Raw genomic sequence first — 21,647 nt, forward strand, 5'->3', positions numbered from 1 at the left:
AGAATGCAGCTATCAGAACTGGCCAATAATTTGGGAGAGAATAAAATGTACTAAATTTGAGATAGAACACATTTCAGATAATGGTCTTTGAGACTGTTAATGGTATAGGACCGAGTCTTGGATAGGGAAGATATAAACATAAATACAGAGAAAAAGAGTTGGAATTGTAGCACAGGCTCATATTACCCAAGGAAAGAACAGAGAGAACCAAACACCAAGAACTAAATAAACCCTAGGAACACCCACAGTTACCAGAATGGTAAGTGAAAAAAGGAGATTCAGATTTTGACCGGCAAGTGGACGCAAGAGGGTGACTTCTCTCGTAACTCTTGTTAATTGGTATTACCCAAGAAACGGTTAAGTGTGGCTTCACTTTTGCCCCCGGGGTAAATGCTCAGACCAGCCCTGGCAAGCTCGGGTCACTGACTGCTCCAATATCAGAACATCACCCTAACGTGGTCTTTTCAGTCTCTCGTTCTAATGAAGACCTTTTTATGCTTTATTAACTACACTTCCCTAAAATGAGGCCAATGCACTTTTGCCTTAGGCTGCAACGAAGTGGTAGTGGTGATTCCAAAGTATTGTGATCGATACATTAAAAATGCGCACGGGCAGGACAGGTAGTGCCTGAAAAAAAAAGGGGGGGATTCAATAAACATTTGTGGAAAGAACCAATGAGTGCCTGAACGAGGACAACTTTCATTCTGCACAAACTGGGTGGAGAAATGGGAAGACCGAATAAAATTCTAAATGGCAATGGTGTTGCAGAAGTTGGCAAAGAGATGCAACAATAAAGATTCAACAGTGAGGATTTCTCTAAAGAAAACAGTCCTCAGCCAATAAAGACTTATTAGCAAGCCTGGTGTTGAGTGTCCATGATGAGAAAAAACAAAACAAAACAAAACAAGAAAAACCCCATGCCCCTGAAAAACAGGGTTAAACAAGCCAAGGATCCAAGGATGCTACACTATGATTTTCAAAACCGAGTTCTGTGCAAGTCTTTTCAGCATGTAACTGATGATTGATGGCAATCTTGCCCCGTCAGGCTCAGCACCGGGCTAGCCTTTGTTAAGGGTAATGATTAGCTTCTGTTTTACGTCTGCAAACATCTATAGGATTTGGAAGGAATCCTAAGGAGACTGATCAAAGAGATTAAGGGAATAAAAAAAAAAAAAAGATAAGAAAATTGGCCCCAAAGAGAAAGACAAAAAACGTGGTTTATTTAACCTAAGAAAGAGGAGGCTGATAAGCAAAGAATCGTCTTTAAGTACTTTGTCAATGTGGCAAGCAGCTGGTCCTGCTTCCTTGGAGGGAGCACAAGAGAAGACGGGCTTCCCAATGGGAGACACCAAAGTGGTTTTCCCCCCAGGAACTGCCTGCGTGCAGGAGCTGGGGTGTGCTGTCTCACTGTAACAGGAAGTAGCATTTCTTTCTCTGGACCCTCCTTAGCATGAGGATACAGCTATGCATGCAAACAGTTGTCCAGGGAAGAAGGAAAAATTCCAGAGACACAGAAATCCTGTTCTATCTTTACAGCTCTGAAATCCTCACATACACTCAGGCATCAAGAGATGTGAGAAGGAACTCTCACAAGAATATTTTTTCTGAGGAAGCTTAAAAGGGTGGATTCTGAACCTTTAATCTTAAAGATCTTTTTTTAACATTGCTGTTGATTAATTATAGGTTTGCTCTGCCTATGTCCCACTGTGCTATCAGAAAGTAACTGTATTCAGTTTTCTATATTTTTAACCAAGTGCAGAACACTCTACCCTCTACTATCCCACAAACCTGAACATTCACAGACTTTGGGAAAGTAAGTGACAACTTTTCTGAAAGGAATTATTTGCATGTCAGTTTCAGCCCCTAAAGCAAAATGACTAGAGAGTAACATCTTTATTATTGTTCTCTTCCCATTCTTGTCTCCCTTAGAAGTCAAGGGCCACTTTGTATTATCAGGTTCCAAACTTGGGAACATTTGGCTACAGTCCATCCTTTGAGTTCAGAAAATTACAAAGAACAAAACAAAAGATCCTTTTGTTACATTCCACAATCTCAGGCTCATGAGTCATGTAGTCTTTTGGTCACAGACTCAGTTAAAAAAGAAGCCAAGAAAAGTCCTTGCTAGATATTGTATGGAAATGCAGAATCTAGCCAGGACTCTCAGGACCAGAGGGGTTTCAGAACGGCTGGCAAAACAGCAGAGTTCACTGTTCATCTCACATATTCACCCTGTCCTTCCCTCCCGCTGAGCCAGGACACTGTGTATGGGAACGAGTGAGCGGCGGGCTCACACTTCAGTCAACAGACATCTGCTTGCTAGATGGATTTCATCCGCGCTTATGGTCACTCGGCTGTAGTTTGGAACAACATTGTATCCTGGTTGAACAATGGTCTCCTGGGATGTGCCATTCACGCTGCTAATCTTGAAACAATGTCTACTTGATTTTGGCCCTTGTTTCTGTTTTAGCTTCTCGAACTCTGTCTCCTGGTTAATTTTTGACATACATCATTTTTTTCAAACTGATTAGGGCTTCTGTCCTCTGTCCTTGGCTGTAGGCAGTGTCCCTGATGGCTTTCTGGGCCATGTTCTTCTTTCCATCCTGTTCTAACCCTAACTGGTCAGCTTCACATAGATGTTGTGGCCTTACAAAGTTTTCATTTATTTCAGGACCAATTCAGAAAAGTTGCTGACCTCAACAGGTAGCATAATACAGTAAGTAGAGTACTTAGTGAGTATTTAATATTTGTTGAATCGGTGTGTGAATAAATGACCTGTGTCATAGTCAAGCTACTGGCAATTTTCTGTTTTATAAACTAGACCTGCTACCCAAAATAACTGTATTCGGCTATCTACATTCCCAGGCAATTGTAAAAGAATACTCTATTATCTATTAGCTATTTAAATTTATTTTTTTTGAGGTTCTTAGTTTATTGATCAACCCTCTCCTAAACAATCTGCACTATCACCACAGATAAAGTCACTGCAGAATCCTTACTCCTTCTGTTGTGCAAACTCTAGCTCACTTGTTACCAGCACCAACGCTGGCTTCCGCAGTCCTCCTGACTCTTCATTCTGTTCTTGCATTCCTTTGGCTGTTTCCTTGAGGTCCTTTTCTTCTCATAAAGGCTATGTCTTGCAAGTCTATGCTTGGGTTCATTTTTCCTTGCATAATCCAAGGAATCCTAAATCATGCCAAAGCCAGTTGTCTTGCCACCACCAAAATGGGTTCAGAATCCAAATGCAAAGATGGCATCTGGTGTGGTCTTGTACATTGTGGCTAGTTTTTCCCAAACTTTTGTCTTAGGTACTGTTGCCTTTCTGGGATGAAGAACATCAATGACCATTTGTTTCTGCTGAAGTAGTTGGCTGGTCATGAACTTCCGGGTTGGGATAGTTACTGTTCCGTTCATGATGGCGGCGGGCGAGCTTCAAGCAGCCAGGGAGGAAAAGGCTAGCTATTTAAATTTAAATTCATTAAAATTAAACAAAATTTCAATTCCTCAGTCACACTATACATATTTGAAGTACTCAACAGCCATATGTGGCAGTGCCTACGAGATCCAACAGTGGGGATATAGAATATTCCCATCCTCACAGAAAGTTCTACTAGATAGTATTGGATTAGACCGTTTTCAAATTTATCAGTACAATATTGGCTCTCTGGATAATCTTGTGCCAAATACTGACTCTATTTAACCTCTCAATGCACCTCAAGTACTAAAAACACTCGCCCTAGACTGAAAGCTGATCACACTACAGTTTATTTTCCCAATCCGACAACCCAATGGTAAGAACCATCAGCAAGGAGAAACTTGACTTTTCTGTCATCTGAGTAACAAAAGATGATGCTCCATTGTTGTTGTTGTTGTTGTTGTTGTTGTGTGTGTGTGTGTGTGTGTGTGTGTGTGAAAGACATTTGAACCAAAGACTTCATATCATCATTCATTCTTTCATTCTACATAAAATCCTCAATCCTCATACGAAATACGTTCTATAAAGAAATCTGTAAACCCCCTCCTTTCACAGGGCGATCAATGTTCTTCACATTTATAAAGGCTCTGGGGACATCCTGATAACTGCCTGTAGAGCGCCTAAGTAAAGAAACAGTTCAGGTGGTGGAATCTACAGCAATGCAAGACAGCCTTCAGCACCAAGGGAAGGGGATCTTCTCTAAACGGGTTTTAGCAAGCCTCATTTTTTAAAATTTTCTTTAGTTATTTTTGTTAACAAGAACTGTGTTTACAAATAATACTGCCTGAATCTGCAATCATAGCTTAGATATGCAATTCTACACATAAATACACGTGTACACGCATGTGCACACACAAGCACATGCAAACACTTACTGATATTCAAACAGATCCTGTGGTGAAAGAAGTAATCCTCAGCCTTCTAGATCACCGTATCTTCTTTTTTTTTTAAAGATTTTATTTATTTATTTGACAGAGAGAGAGACAGTGAGAGAGGGAACACAAGCAGGGGGAGTGGGAGAGGGAGAAGCAAGCTTCCCGTGGAGCAGGGAGTCCGATGCGGGGCTCGATCCCAGGACCCTGGGATCATGGCCTGAGCCGAAGGCAGATGCTTAACGACTGAGCCACCCAGGCACCCTAGATCACCGTAATCTTATTAAATTAGATATTCAGGCTTGTAATTAAGATCTTACAAGTACATATTCACCCACAAAGAAGAATCACTCAGGTCAAGTGGGTGGTAAAGGGTATTACTTTCTATTGACTGGCCAGAGTGCTGCTGCAGAGTACAACCAGGCCAGTAAAGACGCGATTTGGTCGAGTGCGTCTCTGCATTCATTTGCAGCATTAACTCACAGTTTGAGCAGACATTAGAGATTAGAACCCCTCCTGGTCGTGGTGCAGTCATGCATTAGCTGTCCAGCTCTCCTCAGATCCTTAGGAAATCCCAGTAGGATATTCACACACACACACACACACACACACACACACACACACGCACACAGCCCAAAACCCACAGGGGCCAATCGAGATTTGTGGGATGACATGAGGTCCGAGTGCATGAATGTGCTTACCAAGATGGATCCAGCAAAGCTGTTCCTTCACCCTTGATTAAATCTACTTCATCTTCACAATCTTGCAATGGACCCCAACACCCAGCTACTGCCAACGAAAATCAGAAACAGATTCTGTGCAGTAAGCCTTTTAATTACTTTTTTCAAAAGATCCAGACAGTAAGAGCAATGCAACAACTAGTCCTGGGGCACCTGGGTGGCTCAGATGGTTAAGCGTCTGCCTTCGGCTCAGGTCATGATCCCAGGGTCCTGGGATCGAGTCCCGCATCGGGCTCCCTGCTAGGCAGGGAGCCTGCTTCTCCGTCTGCCTCTGACTCTCATGAATAAATAAATAAAACATTAAAAACAACAACAACAACTAGTCCTGAGCAAAATGCATCAAATCCTTAACTACCAAATTTAGAACTCATACCAGAATGAGTAGATGCAAAAATTTAGTAACACAGAAACCTTGACCCAAATGATAAAGAAGTAATGAAGTTCCAACAACGAATTGAGCATCTGTGCTTGTTTCTACTTCTTTACCATTTCCTACTAAATGACATTATACACATAAAAACAAAACAAACACAAAAGGACAAAGAAAATTTGAGAAAACAGTAGGTGAGGCACAGCAACTGAAGTCGGAGAGCCGTTTAGTACATGGATGCAGGGAAGTCGCCCAGGCTCATCAGAGAGAGCCTGACTTCTAAGTCTGCAAAGCAGGTAAGACGTGGGAGGCCAGCAGAGATGCAAAAGTCCAGGAAGATTCTGGAACTGTGTCTTGGAAGGAAGCAGGGAGGGGTGGACCAGAAAACAAGGGTGTGGTTGAGTACTTGGATCCTGGGGATTCCCCCCATTTCCTCTTCTGCCCCTCACGACCAGAAGACTTTGTGACCCCATCATGGTGGAGCACTGGAAGCTCACCCTCTGAAGATGCTGAGTCGGACAGGCTTGGGAATCTGGGTACTGGTCGCCCTCCTTAGTGCAACAGAGGATTACGGGAAAGTCCACCTATAGGGAAAGTCTATATATTCACGGGGAGACCTTCTCCCCTCCCTGGCTTTCTTCCTCTGCTTGGCTCCTGGAACTCTAGCCCCAGACCTTTAGACTCTCCCCACCCCCACCATCCCATCAACCTCGCCCCCAGGCAGAACACTAAGGGTCTGAGGAAAAAGGCAGAAACACAGTAACATTTAGGAACTGGGCCCTCACAGTTTCTCAGGCTGTTTTCCATACAAAGGACATTGCCTGAGGGGGTGAGTAAAGAATGAAATCCAGTCTTTACCCAACTTGGAGGGGGCGCTACCTTTTTCTAATTAGCATGAAGGCATCCACCAGTCAACTCACACACTCCGGGGGATCCTTTTTCTGGTTCATACAAAGGTACTGAATGGGTTAACTTCAGCCCTGTTGAGTGGTCTCCTCTCAAATGGTCAGAACTTTGCCTCCTTCGGTGCAGTGTGCCAGCCCACGTGTCATCACTTCCCACTACACACACACACACACACACACACACGAAACTTTCAACTGGCATTGTAGCAATGTGCCTTTAAAATATAAATAGATAGGGGCACCTGGGTGGCTCAGCTGTTAAGCGTCTGCCTTCGGCTCAGGTCAGGATCCCAGGGTCCTGGAATCGAGCCCCACATCGGGCTCCCTGCTCGGCGGGAAGCCTGCTTCTCCCTCTCCCGCTCCCCCTGCTTGTGTTCCCTCTCTCTCTGCGTCTCTCTCTGTCAAATAAATAAAATCTTTAAAAAATATATATATATATAAAATATAAATAGACAACCAAGGGTCACCAGCCATGAAGAACACCAAAAGCAAAAAGCAAACAAACAAACAAAAAAAGCAGGAACCAAGAGGAAAGATAAAGTAAACTTGAAAAAAAGTTTGTTATCCTCAGATGGGTAAGAGAAGATATTGTATCTTAAGAAAGGACACAAACAATAAAAATAAAACAGTAAAAAAAATGCAGCAGGAGGACAGAAGGATAATATTGAGGTAGCCTTAGAAAGCAGAAAAAAAGCCCCAAAGATGGAACACAGTAGGGAAGAGGGGGAGAAAGATGCTTCCAGAGAGGCATGGTTGAAAAATGGATCGCCCATGTACCTGTTCTTAGGAAATCACTGTGCGATGTCCTCCACCCCAACGAGGGAGTAATGCAAGCAAGCGGGAAACGCGATACAACACCAAGCAGAGGTGGTGGACTTATCCCAAACGATGGTGAAGAACAGCACCTCTGAGGCCGACTCACAGAGCAACTCGTTCAGAGAAGAGTTCCAGAACAGAGAGCATGAAGTGAGAGAGTCTCTCAGAAAATGAAATAATAAATGAATACACAGGTGAAAATAAATACATAAATTAATTGGTTGATAAGAACATCTGCTGTGGTTGGATGGATTGAGAGAATGTTTCCAGGTGGGCCACAGAGGCTATGAATTAATGATACTGACTCGGGTCCTCAAAATTCCTCATATTCCAAGCGTCCAGAAGCCACAGAAGGCAGATTTACTCTTGTTTGAGGAGGCTGGCGAGGGTTATAGAAACATTTCTTCCTTACTCTTCAGACTTCCACTAGGATAATTTTCTCTAGAAACTTCCAGCTTCTCTTGCATGCCTCAGTCCTTCACAGTCGTGAATTTAGGCCAGAGGGGCCACGGGGAGGAGCTGGGTATACAGAGCTCAGCGGCTTCCTCCCTCCTGCGGGAAAACTCAAGTCTGGTCTTGCTGCTCCCTGGCATAAATTTCAGAGGCGCAGGCCCTCCCTTCCAAAGGTCCACGGTTCTCCAGGGCTGCCTGCTTGGCTGGAGAGACCTGTTCAGCACCGAAAGTCCAGTTTTGCCACACACCCCATCACATTCTCCAAGATGTCTTGTAAGTAGCAAATGGTGATAGTTTGATCTGCATTTGGCCTGACTCCTTTGTCTTTCTCAATTTGGTTCCAAACTCCGGGGGAGGAAAGGTCTGTTAGTTATTGCTCTCCCAAACAGCAACACTGTTACAGTTTTGTGTTTTTTTTTTAAAGATTGTATTTATTTGACAGAGAGAGACACAGTGAGAGAGAGAACACAAGCAGGGGGAGCAGGAGAGGGAGAAGCAGACTCCCCGCCCGAGCAGGGAGCCCATTGAGGGGCTCGATCCCAGGACCCCAAGATCAGACCTGAGCCAAAGGAGGATGCTTAACAACTGAGCCACCCAGGCGCCCCAACACTGTTACAGTTTTGTATATGTACTATGATGGGTAACAGTATATTTTACAGAATGAGCAATATGCAAAAAGAACAATTTAAAATTCAGGATTCAATGACTAATTTCCTAGAGTATAGAAGACAGAAAAGTCTCCTTCCTCTAACTGTTTCTTTGCTTTAAGAGAAAATATGTTAATTGTGAAATATTCCAAACATACAAAAAGAATAGAAAACACTGTGAAAACACTTATGAATCATCATCCGTAATAAATTGTAACTTTTTTGCCATGTTTGCTTCATACCATATATTATTTTTTAAAGATTTATTTTTTTATTTGAGAGGGAGAGAGACAGTAAATGCATGGGGGCGTGGCAGGCGAGGAGAAAGAGAAGCGGACTCCCTGCTGAACACAGAGCCTGATGCAGGACTCAAGAGTTGGACGCTTAACCGACTGAGCCACCCAGGTACCATATGTTAAAACAGACCATATGTTAAAAACAAATACATAACGGATATAGCTGAAGCCCTCTGAGATCATATGCTTGTTTCTTCTCTCTCTCTCTCTCTCCAAAGATAACCACTATCCTAAAATTGGTAAGTATCGTTCTGTCATTCTGATGAATGTGTTTTCCCAATACTCTTAACCTACACGTATGTATATACCACATAGTATTGTTTTATTGGTTTTCACGTTTCAATAAGTGGTATCATATTGGATATGCAATTCTGCAGCTCATGTTCCCCAGGCAACATTACCAGTTGAACAGTGATGCTGGTGGACAGTCGTAGGCTCAAGAGTACCTGACCTGAATCAAATCCTGGCTCCAAACCTATAACCTGTATGACTTCTGGCAAGAGACCTACTCTCCCTGCACTTCAGTATCCTCGTTTACAGAATGGGGGTAATAACTGTCCCCTCTCGGTGGGCTGTCATTAAGAGTCCATGAGCTGCTCTGGATAGAGAACTCAGAGAATGGTGTACCTGGCAGGCACCAGAGCGCTGCAATGAGTCTTCCTTCTCAGTGGGACTGATATGTTGACACGAGGTTGACTACTAACACGCTGAGCTTACATGTATCATCTTCTGTGTTTTCTCTTTCCTTTGGTCATTTGCTCTCTTTTCCTGACTTTTATTTAACTAATGTTTCCTAAATTCTGTGTTCTTCCCTCTGCCAGTTTAGAAGCTGTAATTTTATCTAGTTATTTTTTTCTGGCACCACAAACTTAATGACCCATTGAATATATGTATATGCAAGCTCCTTGGTGTTGTCTAGTATTTTGGTTTAATGTTTAAAAAAATATGAAAAAATAGCTATTTGTTTGCAGTTGACAATTAATTACATGTACAAATACATTTACAAACCTCTGTGCTCACTATTGCTCTTGTGTGTCATATTTTTTTCCTTTGGTCTTGCTTTTCTTCCTGCTTAAGTATATCCTTTAATAAATCTCATAGTGATTGTATGTAAATAATAATAATCCTTTAGTCTTTGGATAACTGAAAATGTATTCTTTTTCTCACAAAATATGGCTTTGGTCCTGGATGAATGTAATGCCATGTGTAGTGAAAGCTTTCTTATAATAAGAATGTGCTGATGACAGAATAAATGAATGGATGAGTCCATAGGAAACAGAAGGGGGCACCAAGGCAGGGTCATCCAAGAAGCCTAATGTGATAACATATGGTTTCCAGAAATGCATGTTGCTTTACTCTCTAACAAATTGTTTCAAATGAGAATTTGCTGGAAAAAAAAGTTTGATGGTAAGACCAAAGAAGTTTGAATGAAGTATTATTTAATAGGAGTTGAACTGAGCAAATGTTTCTTGATAAATGCTCCTAAAGTCACGGGTCCTAATAGCTGACCCAGCTAAAGGTTAGGAAATAACACCTTACAACTGGGGATGAACAGAGAACAGCAACTGATTTCAGTTGTCATGATTATATGGAGACATCGAGAAATACTCAGGAGGCAGCCTTCTTTATAAAGGAGACTGCAAGTTAATAGGAATGCTAGGGCAACAAAGAGAAACTCGAAGGCAGAAGGATATTATTTGGGTACTGAAAAGAAAGGGAAGTATTAAAAAATGGTTTATAAACTCATTTTTCGATATGTTATCTATTTTAATTTGACCCCAAATTATATTTATCAGAATTTTTAGAAAAACCCACATTAGATCAGGTACACTACAATTCTACTTAGAGATAAAAGTTTTCTAAGAGAGAGCAATGACATTCAAGTTATGGAGGCAATTCTTTTTTTTTTTCCTAGTTAGATGTTAGCAATGCAGGTGGTCACCACCTCAAGCCACTGAATCATAGCCATATACTTCCTACCATTCTTGGATTTTTGCCACCTTTATTCATTCATTGATTTTTTGTATAACGGTACATGCTAAGTCAGGGCATTATCTTTTGCCGGAAATTCCCTTTAAAATGCCCATTCCATTCCAAAGACCTGGTAATAGTTTTAATGGTTTTCCAATGGTGTGTGAAGTATTCTCATGACTAAATATCAAGGAGAATGACATGACTACTTTTTGCTCTTGTGTAGAATTTATTTGTTCTCAGACTGAATGGCTTTAAGTTGAATAAGAAGAGGGTGACTGGGGAAAATGTTAGCTCAGCTCTTAGCAGTAGAAACAAAATTATTATCACGTCCCAAAATGGGGACTGAGTAACCCCTGAAATAAGACGAGGCAAATCTAAGGTCAACAGAATTGTCAGCTTCTCCCAAACTCAATCTCTACTTACTTAGGAGTAAAGGAAGTAATCTGCTTAAGGCATACTTGAGTGAGATTTTTTTCATTTTTATTTATTTATTTATTTATTTATTTTTAAAGATTTTATTTATTAGAGAGAGAGCACACACGCACATGAGCGGTGGGTGGGGGGGCAGAGGGAGAGGGAGAAGCAGGCTCCCCACTGAGCTGGGAGCCCAGCATGGGGCTCGATCCCAGGACCCTGGGATCATGACCCAAGCTGGAGATAGCCTCCCAGGTGCCCCTCGAGTGAGATTTTTTAAAAGAATCAGGTTATTAAGATCATTTTCCAAAGTCCCTTCTAAGCTTTGGGCAGAGAAGAGAATGTTGTTAATTAGAATCTTAATTGATTTTATGATGGTCTTTACGCTTGTGATAAATAGTCTAACTTATACCTTTACATTTTATGTACATATTATAACATAAATAATCATTATACATGATATACCACTAAATGTTTTACAAGACTTGGAATACATGTTTTACCTGTTATCATAGAAGATTTTAGTTACTATATCTTTTATGATACACTCACTATTGGTTGTATCTGAAGTTGAGTCTTTGATTTGGAATGCAAATTCTTATTAGTGCACTGCGTTTATAGAAAAAACAAATGGTCCATTTTCCCATAAACTAGTTTTATGGCATTGTGTCCAATGATGAAATGCAGCAAAAGGCAAGGACTGGTTCTACTGGGGAGCCAACAGAAAACAGAATTCAACAAATACTTATTAAATTTTTACTATGTACAAGACATTTCCAGGGATTCTGACAAAGGTACAAAAAAGAATGAAGCATTATTCTTGCCTTGCAAGAAACTTAAAACCTGGTAGAACAGATATGTACTCGAAACGCTCAGACCATGGTAAACACCATAGAAAACCTAAGGAAAAAGTTTCAGGTCATCACAGGAAGTCTCGCAAATTGCTTAATGATTACAACATCAATAGTAATCTATTGCTAAGTGTAGATATTGAAAAATAAGCACAGTTGCGTAAAGTTCAATGAAAGTAGAGATAGGGAAGAATCACTCAAATTCCATGCAAAGACACTCATAAATGAGGATCTGGTAGAGAGAACCCAAGTAATTAAAGAACTGATAAGGGCCTGACATGGTGCTTTTGAAATGAAATGAAATTAAAAGGTGCTCTAAATAAAACTGAGTTTCTGAAAATTTTTTTGAATCATTTATATTTGTGCTGCAAAAGTCAAAAGCAATGTGATTGAATCATTTTATCTCATACTTGTCAGAAAATCATGCCAAAAACTCAATACTTTAACTACTCCTTGTACTTTCCAAGAATTAGCACATAATTTCATTTATAACCTAAATTTTATTAATTTTAAGGAAAATAAGTTTATGTTTATAACTTATAATTTTTAGTTACATCTTTCAAGTTGAAGTCCCCAATAAACCCTCTTATTCTTGCCTAGTATAAAATGTTGGTCCCATTCCCTATTTGAAGTGGATTCCCTTTGAATGGCCTTTTCCCTAGTGTCTATCATCCCTGGTTTAAAAGAAAGAAACAGCATTAGGAAAAGATTCAGAAATGGGAAAGTGTAGACAAGTCAGGAGAAAAAAAATAAATTAATTTGATTTGAAAGATCAGTTGAAATCAGATAAAAAGGGGACACTGACGGGCCAATTTTAGTTGGTGGGCACTGGGTAGTCCCTCAAAGTTTATTATTTGCACGGGAGAGTAAAATGACCCGAGGTGCCCTTAAGAAGATGATTTTGGGGGCGCCTGGGTGGCTCAGTCGGTTAAGCATCTGCCTTCGGCTCAGGTCGTGATCCCAGGGTCCTGGGATCGGGCCCCGGATTGGGCTCCCTGCTCAGCGGGAAGCCTGCTTCTCCTTCTCCCTCTGCCAACTTGTAATCTCTCTCTCTCTCTGTGTCAAATAAATAAATGAAATAAATCTTTTTTTAAAAAAAGGAGATGACTTTGGTTTCAGTTACGAGGATGGGTTAAAGTAGAAACGGGGGCCAGGAAGGGCCCTTATAAAAGTGCAGGTAAGGGGCACCTGGGTGGCTCAGTCGTTAAGCGTCTGCCTTCAGCTCAGGTCATGGTCCCAGGGTCCTGGGATCGAGCCCCGCATCGGGCTCCTTGCTCCGTGGGAGGCCTGCTTCTCCCTCTCCCACTCCCCCTGCTTGTGTTCCCTCTCTCGCTGTGTCTCTGTCAAATAAATAAAATCTTTAAAAAAAAAAAGTGTAGGCAAGAGGTCAACGACACATGGGGTTGTGACAGAGAGGACGACAAGCCAATGGGATGACCCCGCACTGAACATAAAGGGCGGAACAGGTTTGGTGAGGAAAGCGAATGCCAAAATTAGCTTTGCGCGAGTTGAATTCCACAAGCAGCCCGAGCCCCGGGGTCTAAATCATTTAGTAGAAATCTGGGCTAAAAATAAAAAGATATGGGATCTTCTGCACAGAAGGTCCTGGGGTAAATGAAATTGCTGACAGAGAACAGAAAAAGAAGAGACTTCAAGACAAGCCTTGAGTACTGCCTGTATTGTAGGAGGAAGGGGGAAGAGTCATTTACAAAGAAGAGAAAGCATGATCGCAGTTAGAAAGTAAGCAAGGGGAGTTCAGGTCCGGAGCAGACAGGGGCTTGTATATTTGTTGGCTGAATGAATAAATGCCGGCTGGTATTCTTGGGGAAAAAAACCGCTAAAACAGGATAGAATCATTCAAGGAAGAACCATCTGAAGGAGGTGTGACTTTGAAATAAATACAAAGTATGAGGGGGAGGGTAGAGGTTACAGGGACACTAATGAAGAGTCTTATATCCTCTGGGTTCTATTATCAGCTCTTTCCCTTAATGTTCGTGCGACGTGAGCAAGTCATCTCATTCTAAATCTTGGGGACAGGAAAAAATGGAAGCAAAAATGGCAGACTTTCTACATAAATTAAATCTGAGGGTTGAGTCCATGAATGTTAACTACATTGTTCTCAGTCCTTGTTTTGTAGATTTGTATCATAATAATCATAATTTTTAATTATTGATCAATTAGGACAATAATATTTGTGTCACACGAGAAAGATGTGAGGGTCAAATAAAATAATGTAAAAGATATCGTAACTTTTTTCACATGGTTAGTGCTGAATACACAGTTGCTGTTGTTATTTATCACTGTAAGTATTATGACTAGACCACTCTAGGAGACAGAAGTACTAGCAAAGAGGGAGGAGTAAACATGAGTGAGTGAACAGTGTTAAGTCTTCGGGGCAAGAGGAAGATGGTGCACAGGGCGGAAATGAAACGAGCTTGACTGAAACCAAGAGGGAAGCCTGGCTAACTAAAATGCTAAGTTTCTATGATTTAGAAAAAAAAAATTATATCAACTCAACAGAGTCAACTCTGCTTGATTCATGCCGATCAGACATTCTCAGTGATGTTTTTCATCAATAAAATTGAAAAAAATAAAATATCTTGATGATCTCCTATGCATATATCCAAGAGAGACATACACAAATTGCTCACCAAGGGAAACCCACAAGAATGTTCACAGGAAGGGCACCTGGGTGGCTCAGTCGGTGAAGCATCTGCCTTCGGCTCAGCTCGTGATCCCAGGGTCCTGGGATCGAACCCCACATCGGGCTCCCTGCTTGGCAGGAAGCCTGCTTCTCCCTCTCCCGCTGCCCCCGCTTGTGTTCCCTCTCTCGCTGTGTCTCTCTCTGTCAAATAAATAAATAAAAGCTTAAAAAAAATAAAAATAAAAAAGAATGTTCACAGGAGCAAGCACTATCTGTAGAAGCATCAACAGGAAATGGATAAAACGTGCTAGATCCCTCCTATGCAATACTACACAGCAGTAAGAAGAAACAATTTTAACTACATGTATCAATAAGAGAACTCTCACAAAAAAATGGCAAGAGAAAGAATCTAAACACTTAAGTGCATGTACTGTTTGATTCCATTTAAATGAAGCATAGAAACAGTCAAGAAAAAAATCTATGCTTAGAAGTCAAGCAAATAGCTACTGAAGGATGGGAGAGCCAGTGACTGCCCAGGAGTGCGAACGGGGGGCTTCTCAGGGCACTGGTGTGTCTTGTTTCTTGGGAGGGACACTGGTTATATGGGTGTATGTTCAGTTTGTCAGAATTCATCAAGATGTGCACTTAATACATGTGCATTTTCCAATATGCGTATTTCAGTAAAAGTGAAAATAGAAGGCAGGGGGAAACATGGTGTGAACGATGACAGTTTTATAAGTGAACTCTTTCCAAATCTAGGGTCCCCAGGGGACCCTGGAGGAGAAAAAAATGACATACTTGTTGAGTCACTTGAGAATTTCAGCAGTAGAAAAATAAAATTTATGTTCAGAGATGGTTAACGCAGCACAATTGTGTGGAAATACAGAATTTGTCTATGAATTCAAAACAAGCCTCAGATGCAGAGATCCAGATGGGGACTTTATTTACTTATATGTGATTCCAGCTGGGAAAAAAAAAATCCATCTTTGGAGATTAACCTGGAGATTAACTCCCACAAACAACGGAAGTGTCTGGCATGCACACGGGGAGATTCACTCGGGGCCCAGAAGTTTGCTGATTTTGAAATGGATGCACTACAAAAGAACTTTATTTAAAAGAGTTGACTAGAAACAGCCGCACTTTGTCATCAGAATAAAAATCCACAAGTATTCTAAGACTTCAAAAAATACAACAATGTGACCTCATTAACCCATAGAGAAGACATTTCTGCCGTGCTTGTGTTTGATCACCTCAAAATCTCTTGCAATGACTGCCTTTTAGAGATGCCTCCAGGAAAGTTTTTAAAGGGTGCAGAACTTGAAAGAAATAATAAAATACTTCATTGCCAGTGTGAAATCTGATTTTTTTTTTCTTTTCTGAGGTTTTGAGCATGCTCGGTTGCAGTGATTCCAATTGCACAGTTAAAAGGGCTTAACTATGGGTTGAGACACTTAAAATAAAAGCAAAACGATAGGAAAAACTGAGGGAGATTTAGGGGTTAGTTTTAGACATTATCCTGTCATGGCCTTTGTTCCAGTTTTCCCCAAGAAGGAACCTACTTAAGAAAACATCCGTGGCTGCTGACTTAGGTTACTGAGGGAAATTATAAACTCCTTGATGGAAAATGTTTAAGAAAAAAGTTAACCGGCCCTTTTTTAATTATTTAGAATTACTTCTCCCAAAAGGCAGTGGCCAAGTAGGGTGTCTTCCAGATTTAAGACTTCATTTTGTTCCCTGTTTCCATAAACAATATTGAGAGTCTCTCTTTAATGGGGTGACACATTCTGTGCCCGCCAGAAAAACATAAGCCCTAAACCATAGTGAACGTAAACTACAGTTTCAAGGGATTTAGAAATTGTTTCTACAAAGACTAAGTGAGGTGGACAGTTGATAAATTAACCAGCTAATTCAGGCTAAAGCACCTCCAATTTTTGAGAGGGAGGAAAAAAGACCTGCAGATTAGCTGTTGTATTATCTGGGTAACTGTGCGAGTCTACACTGTCCTTCGTTGTAGATACAGCTCAAATGTTTTCTGGTTGCATAACAACACTACCTTGGAGTGAAAAGATTTTATTCATTCACAAAACGCTTCCACATAGAGTACTCACATTTAATAGTACATACTGAAAATACTAAGAACTTGGGTGTGGGTAGAACTCTATCACTTAAGAACAAAGGAGAATTCAGAAAATCGTAGCACGTATTCCGAGAGAACCTTGGAGACCATGAGTCCAAATTCATCACACTTCAAAATAGAAAACAGAACCCAGAGATCTGGAATGAGAACACTTCCATGGGATCAGAGTTGTTGCAAAGACTCCTAGTTTAGCTGATCCTGTCTGGAGCCCACAGTCACTAGGGTAAGCTCCATGGAGTAAGTACGCTGCCTGTTTTCCTAGCATCTAGTGCATCATCTGCAACCACAGAAATTACTCAGCACATATGTGCTGAATAGGATAATTTCTGTAAATATCTAACTTGCTTTGTAATATGAGCATATCCAACGCCTTCTTGAATCCGATTTCAGATTCGTAATTTCAGAGTCAGTGTAACATGTTCAAAAGTTAAATCATTCAGAATAAAGATTTACAAAAGTAAATCTGTATTTACTTTTGAATACTCCATCAAGCTATACTGTAATGCATCAAATGTTCATGATCTAATTTTTCAATATGCACATTCATTTATCCTATCAGTGGATTTTTAACCACCATTCATGAACAAAACACTCTGTTATCATTTTAATAACATAAGCCCAAACTAATAAAGATGAATTAAACTGGATACCACCTCCACCAGAATGTTAATATAACTGCAACTATAAAATTTATATTGTGATAAAAAATACTTCAAGTAATCATCTAGTTTTCAAAATATAATATTTTTTCCTATTTTGTAAAGTCTTGCTTTGTTAACGTGTTTTCACTACTAAAAGATGTCGTTTTGAAAAATGCCTGTGGAGCAACTCTGGTAGGTTATGCTATCATGACTCTTGAAAATTTACAAGCCAAAAGCCAAAGACAAGCATTTCATAAGTTATTGTGGCAATGAGAACAGCAACTGTATTTGGGTTCAAGGAAGTGAAAATTTCTAAAACAAGGCATCCACTACTTCACTATTGCACATGCAACTATAAACTATTATATTTTTTCAACAAATATGTAAGAACTAACACATCCAGACAACTGCACTGTTTCAAAAATGCTGTTATACCAGAATTGTTACTATTACTCTAAACACTTTGAAAAGTCCCCTTTCTGGAACTGCTTTTAGAGAGCGCAGCTCATTCTTTTACTATCTGCAAGGATAGCAAATCTTTTTCCTTTGAAAGTGGAAAATTGTCTGAGAAGAGTCAAAAATTTTTCAGGCCATGGCTAGAGAAGTAGGTGTGTATCTGAAAGAATGTGTGACTACAACAACAATTTGAAGAATTTTTCCAGGGTGGCTCCAAATTCCCAAATCCATGTTTATGTAGTTTCAAAAAAAAAAATACTTTGTTCTAGTTTTATTTAAGAGAGTTGACAATAAGTTTTCTTTAAAAAAACTTCCCAAAAATCTCAAGAAAATATTTGAGAATTATATAGTAAGTACAAATTTCCAGAGAAACTCTCTCAAGGACACACATTGTCTTTTCTCTACACATCTACTGAATATTTTGATTGTGATTCAAAATTGCTATGCTTGTTTTACATCAACTGCATTTTTTTTCTTTTTACTTTTTGACCCCCTTCACCCATGTCTTCCACCTCCCCACCCCCTCCCTTCTTCTGGCCGCCACCAATCTGTTCTCTGTACCTATGAGCTTGTCTTTTTTTTTTTTTTTTTTTAAGATTCCACATATAAGAGAGATCATACAGTACTTGTCTTTCTCTGTCTGACTTAGCTCACTTAGTATAATACTCTCAGGTTTCAGCCACGTTGTCACAAATGGCAAGATCTCATTCTTTTTAGTGGCTGAGTAATATTCCATTGTATATATACACACACCACATCTTTTTTTTTTAAATATTTTATTTATTTGAGAGAGAGAATGAGATAGAGCATGAGAGGGGGGAGGGTCAGAGGGAGAAGCAGACTCCCTGCTGAGCAGGGAGCCCGATGTGGGACTCGATCCCGGGACTCCACGATCATGACCTGAGCCGAAGGCAGTCGCTTAACCAACTGAGCCACCCAGGCTCCCTACACACCATATCTTCTTTATCCATTCATCAGTAGATGGACACCTGGGCTCTTTCCATAGTTTGGCTACTGTAGATAATGTTGCAATAAATATAGGTAGGCAAATATTTTTTTTTAATTAGTGTTTTCATTTTCTTTGGAAAAATACTCAGCAGTGGAATTGTTGGGTCATATGGTAGTTCTACTTTTAATTTTTTGAGGACCCTCCATACTTTTTCCATAGCACAAGTTTACATTCCCACCAACAGTGCACAAAGGTTCCCTTTCCTCCACTCTACCACCTGTTCTTTCCTGTCTTTTTATAATAGCCATTCTGACAGATATATGGTGATATCTCATTGTGGTTTTGATTTGCATTTCCCTGGTGATTAATGATGTTGAGCAGCTTTTCATGTATGTGTTCTCTGGAAAAATATCTATTTAGATCTTCTGCCCATTTTTATTTTTTATTTTTTAAAGATTTTATTTATGTATTTGACAGAGAGAGAGAGAGCACAAGCAGGTGGAATAGCAGGCAGAGGGAGAGGGAGAAGCAGGCTCCCTGCCGAGCAGGGAGCCCGATGTGGGGCTTGATCCCAGGACCCTGGGATCACGACCTGAGCCGAAGGCAGCCGCTTAACCAACTGAGCCACCCAGGGGTCCCACTTCTGCCCATTTTTAAATTGAATTGTTCTCGGTTGCTATTGAGTTGTACGAGTTCTTTATATATGTTGGATATTAATCCCTTATCAGATACATGACTTACAAATGTTTTCTCCCATTTAGTACATTGTTTTTTCATTTTATGGATGTTTTCCTTTGCAGTGCAGAAGCTTTTTAATATGATGTAGTCCCAGCTGCTGATTTTTGCTTTTGTTGCTTTTGCTTTAGGCGTCAGATTTAAAAAAAATCATCACCAAGGCCTATGTCAATGAGCTTACCACTTATGCTCTCTCCTAGGAGTTTTATGGTTTCAGGTCTTACATTCAAGTCTTTAATCCATTTTGAATTAATTTTTTGTGCATGGGGTAAGATAGTGGTCTAGTTTCATTCTTTTCCATGTGGCTATCCAGTTTTCCCAACACCTTTTAAGAACTGTCCTTTCCCTGTTTGACTTATTTCACTTAGCATAATCTTGTCCAGTCCCATCCATGTTGATGCGAAAGTTGGGTATTCATTCTTTCTGATGGCGGAGTAATATTCCATTGTATATATGAACCACATCTTTATCCATTCGTCTGTTGAAGGGCATCTCGGCTCTTTCCACAGTTTGGCTATTGTGGACATTGCTGCTATGAACACTGGGGTGCATATGGCCCTTCTTTTCACTACATCTGTGTCTTTGGGGTAAATACTGAGTAGTGCAATTGCAGGGTCATGGGGTAGCTCTATTTTTAATTTTTTGAGGAACCTCCACACTGTTTTCCAAAGTGGCTGTACCAACTTGCATTCCCACCAACAGTGTAAGAGGGTTCCCATTAGGAGAAGGAAGGGAAAAATGAAGGGAGGGAATCCGGAGGGGGAGACGGCCCATGAGAGACGATGGACTCCAAAAAACAAACTGAGGGTTCTAGAGGGGAGGGGGGTGGGGGGATGGGTCAGCCTGGTGACGGGTATTAAAGAGGGCACGTTCTGCGTGGAGCACTGGGTGTTACGCGCAAACAATGAATCATGGAACACTACATCAAAAACTAATGATGTACTGTATGGTGACTAACATCATAAAATAAAATAAAAAAACAATAAAATAAAAACTGTCCTTTCCCCACTGTATATTCTTGGCTCCTTTGTCATAAATTAATTGGCGATATATGTGTGAGTTTCTTTCTGGGTCTCTATTCTGTTCCGTTGATGTGTATGCCTGTTTTTAGGCCAATACCATACTGTTTTGATTACTAGAGCTTTATAATATAGTTCAGAATCAGGGAGTTCTCTCCCATGATAAGGCTGCTGACGGTGAAAACTGCATGAGTGTCTCTATTATATAGAAAGGAAATATTTATACTTTGTGAGCAGTTTCAGAATGCAATGAAAATCAATACATAAACTGAATTCTCTAAAAGTTTTCTACACTGCAATGAAAAGTGTAATACTTTTTTAAAAAACAAGGCTACTCTGATAACAAGTGAATGGAACAATGTGTCTGTGAACATGTCTTAACTCTTTTTCACCATGATGTAATTCATTTGCTTCATGTTGACTTTTGGCAGATTCTTGCTTTTCTCAATGAAAACAGATACTTGGCCATAATCTAAAATTAAATGCTGAAACAAGATGAAACGTATCCTTGAATTTCTACATATCCTTTTTTATTAATATGTAGTGTGTTATGCAAATGACCTGATGCATCTGACACATTCAACCCTTTTGCCCTTTGACAAGTAGCAACGAAATAAGAAGCACATGAACCTTCTAGACTGTTCCAAGAATTAGTCTTGAGAACACACTGTACTACAGTGCACAGGAAATCAAGGCAGGAAAATTATGTTTGTCAAAGAAAAGAATTCTAACCTTCTTAAGCTTGAGAAGACAACTGACCCTAACAACAGCTCCTTCGTTAGCCTTACAATTTATATCTCTATATTCTGGTCAAATCTGGGTTTGGGTCAGATTGACCCCTGAGGCAAGAAGAAATATCCTTGTTCCACTCTGAGTCAATGTAGCAAACTAACTAACAAGGGACTTCCTGCTGATGATGTTTATTTGAAGATTTTTTAAAAAGATTATTTATTTTTTTATTTATTTTGGGGACAGAACGGAAGAGGGGAGAGGGTCGGGGTGGGGGGGCGGGGGAGGGGCAGGGTCCCAAGCAGACCCCCCACTAAGTGTGGAGCCCAACACGGGGCTCAGTCTCACAACCCTGAGATCGTGACCTAAGCCAAAAGCAGAGCTGGGTGCTTAACTGACCACCCAGGCGCCCTTATTTGAAGATTCTTTACGGAGGAGGAAGCCTCAGCAGCTGAAGTGTCTATCTGGTGAGGATGGAGGTATGGGGACGGGGCTCTGGGGGGCTGAGGGCATTAAATGAAACCCTC

General features: G+C 40.5%; 1 protein-coding gene and 1 pseudogene across 7 annotated transcripts in view; both read right to left on the minus strand.

The window, feature by feature from the left end:
* RNLS (renalase, FAD dependent amine oxidase) overlaps window positions 1–21,647 on the minus strand; it is a 268,671-nt gene that overhangs the window by 200,473 nt on the left and 46,551 nt on the right. The gene's annotated exons all lie outside the window — the stretch shown is intronic.
* On the minus strand, window positions 3,021–3,411 carry LOC112808036 (small ribosomal subunit protein eS24 pseudogene; annotated as a pseudogene).

Source organism: Callorhinus ursinus, unplaced genomic scaffold, assembly GCF_003265705.2.
Source record: "Callorhinus ursinus isolate GAN/ISIS: 27379988/994484 unplaced genomic scaffold, GSC_fseal_2.0 scaffold32, whole genome shotgun sequence".
Classification (NCBI taxonomy): domain Eukaryota; kingdom Metazoa; phylum Chordata; class Mammalia; order Carnivora; family Otariidae; genus Callorhinus; species Callorhinus ursinus.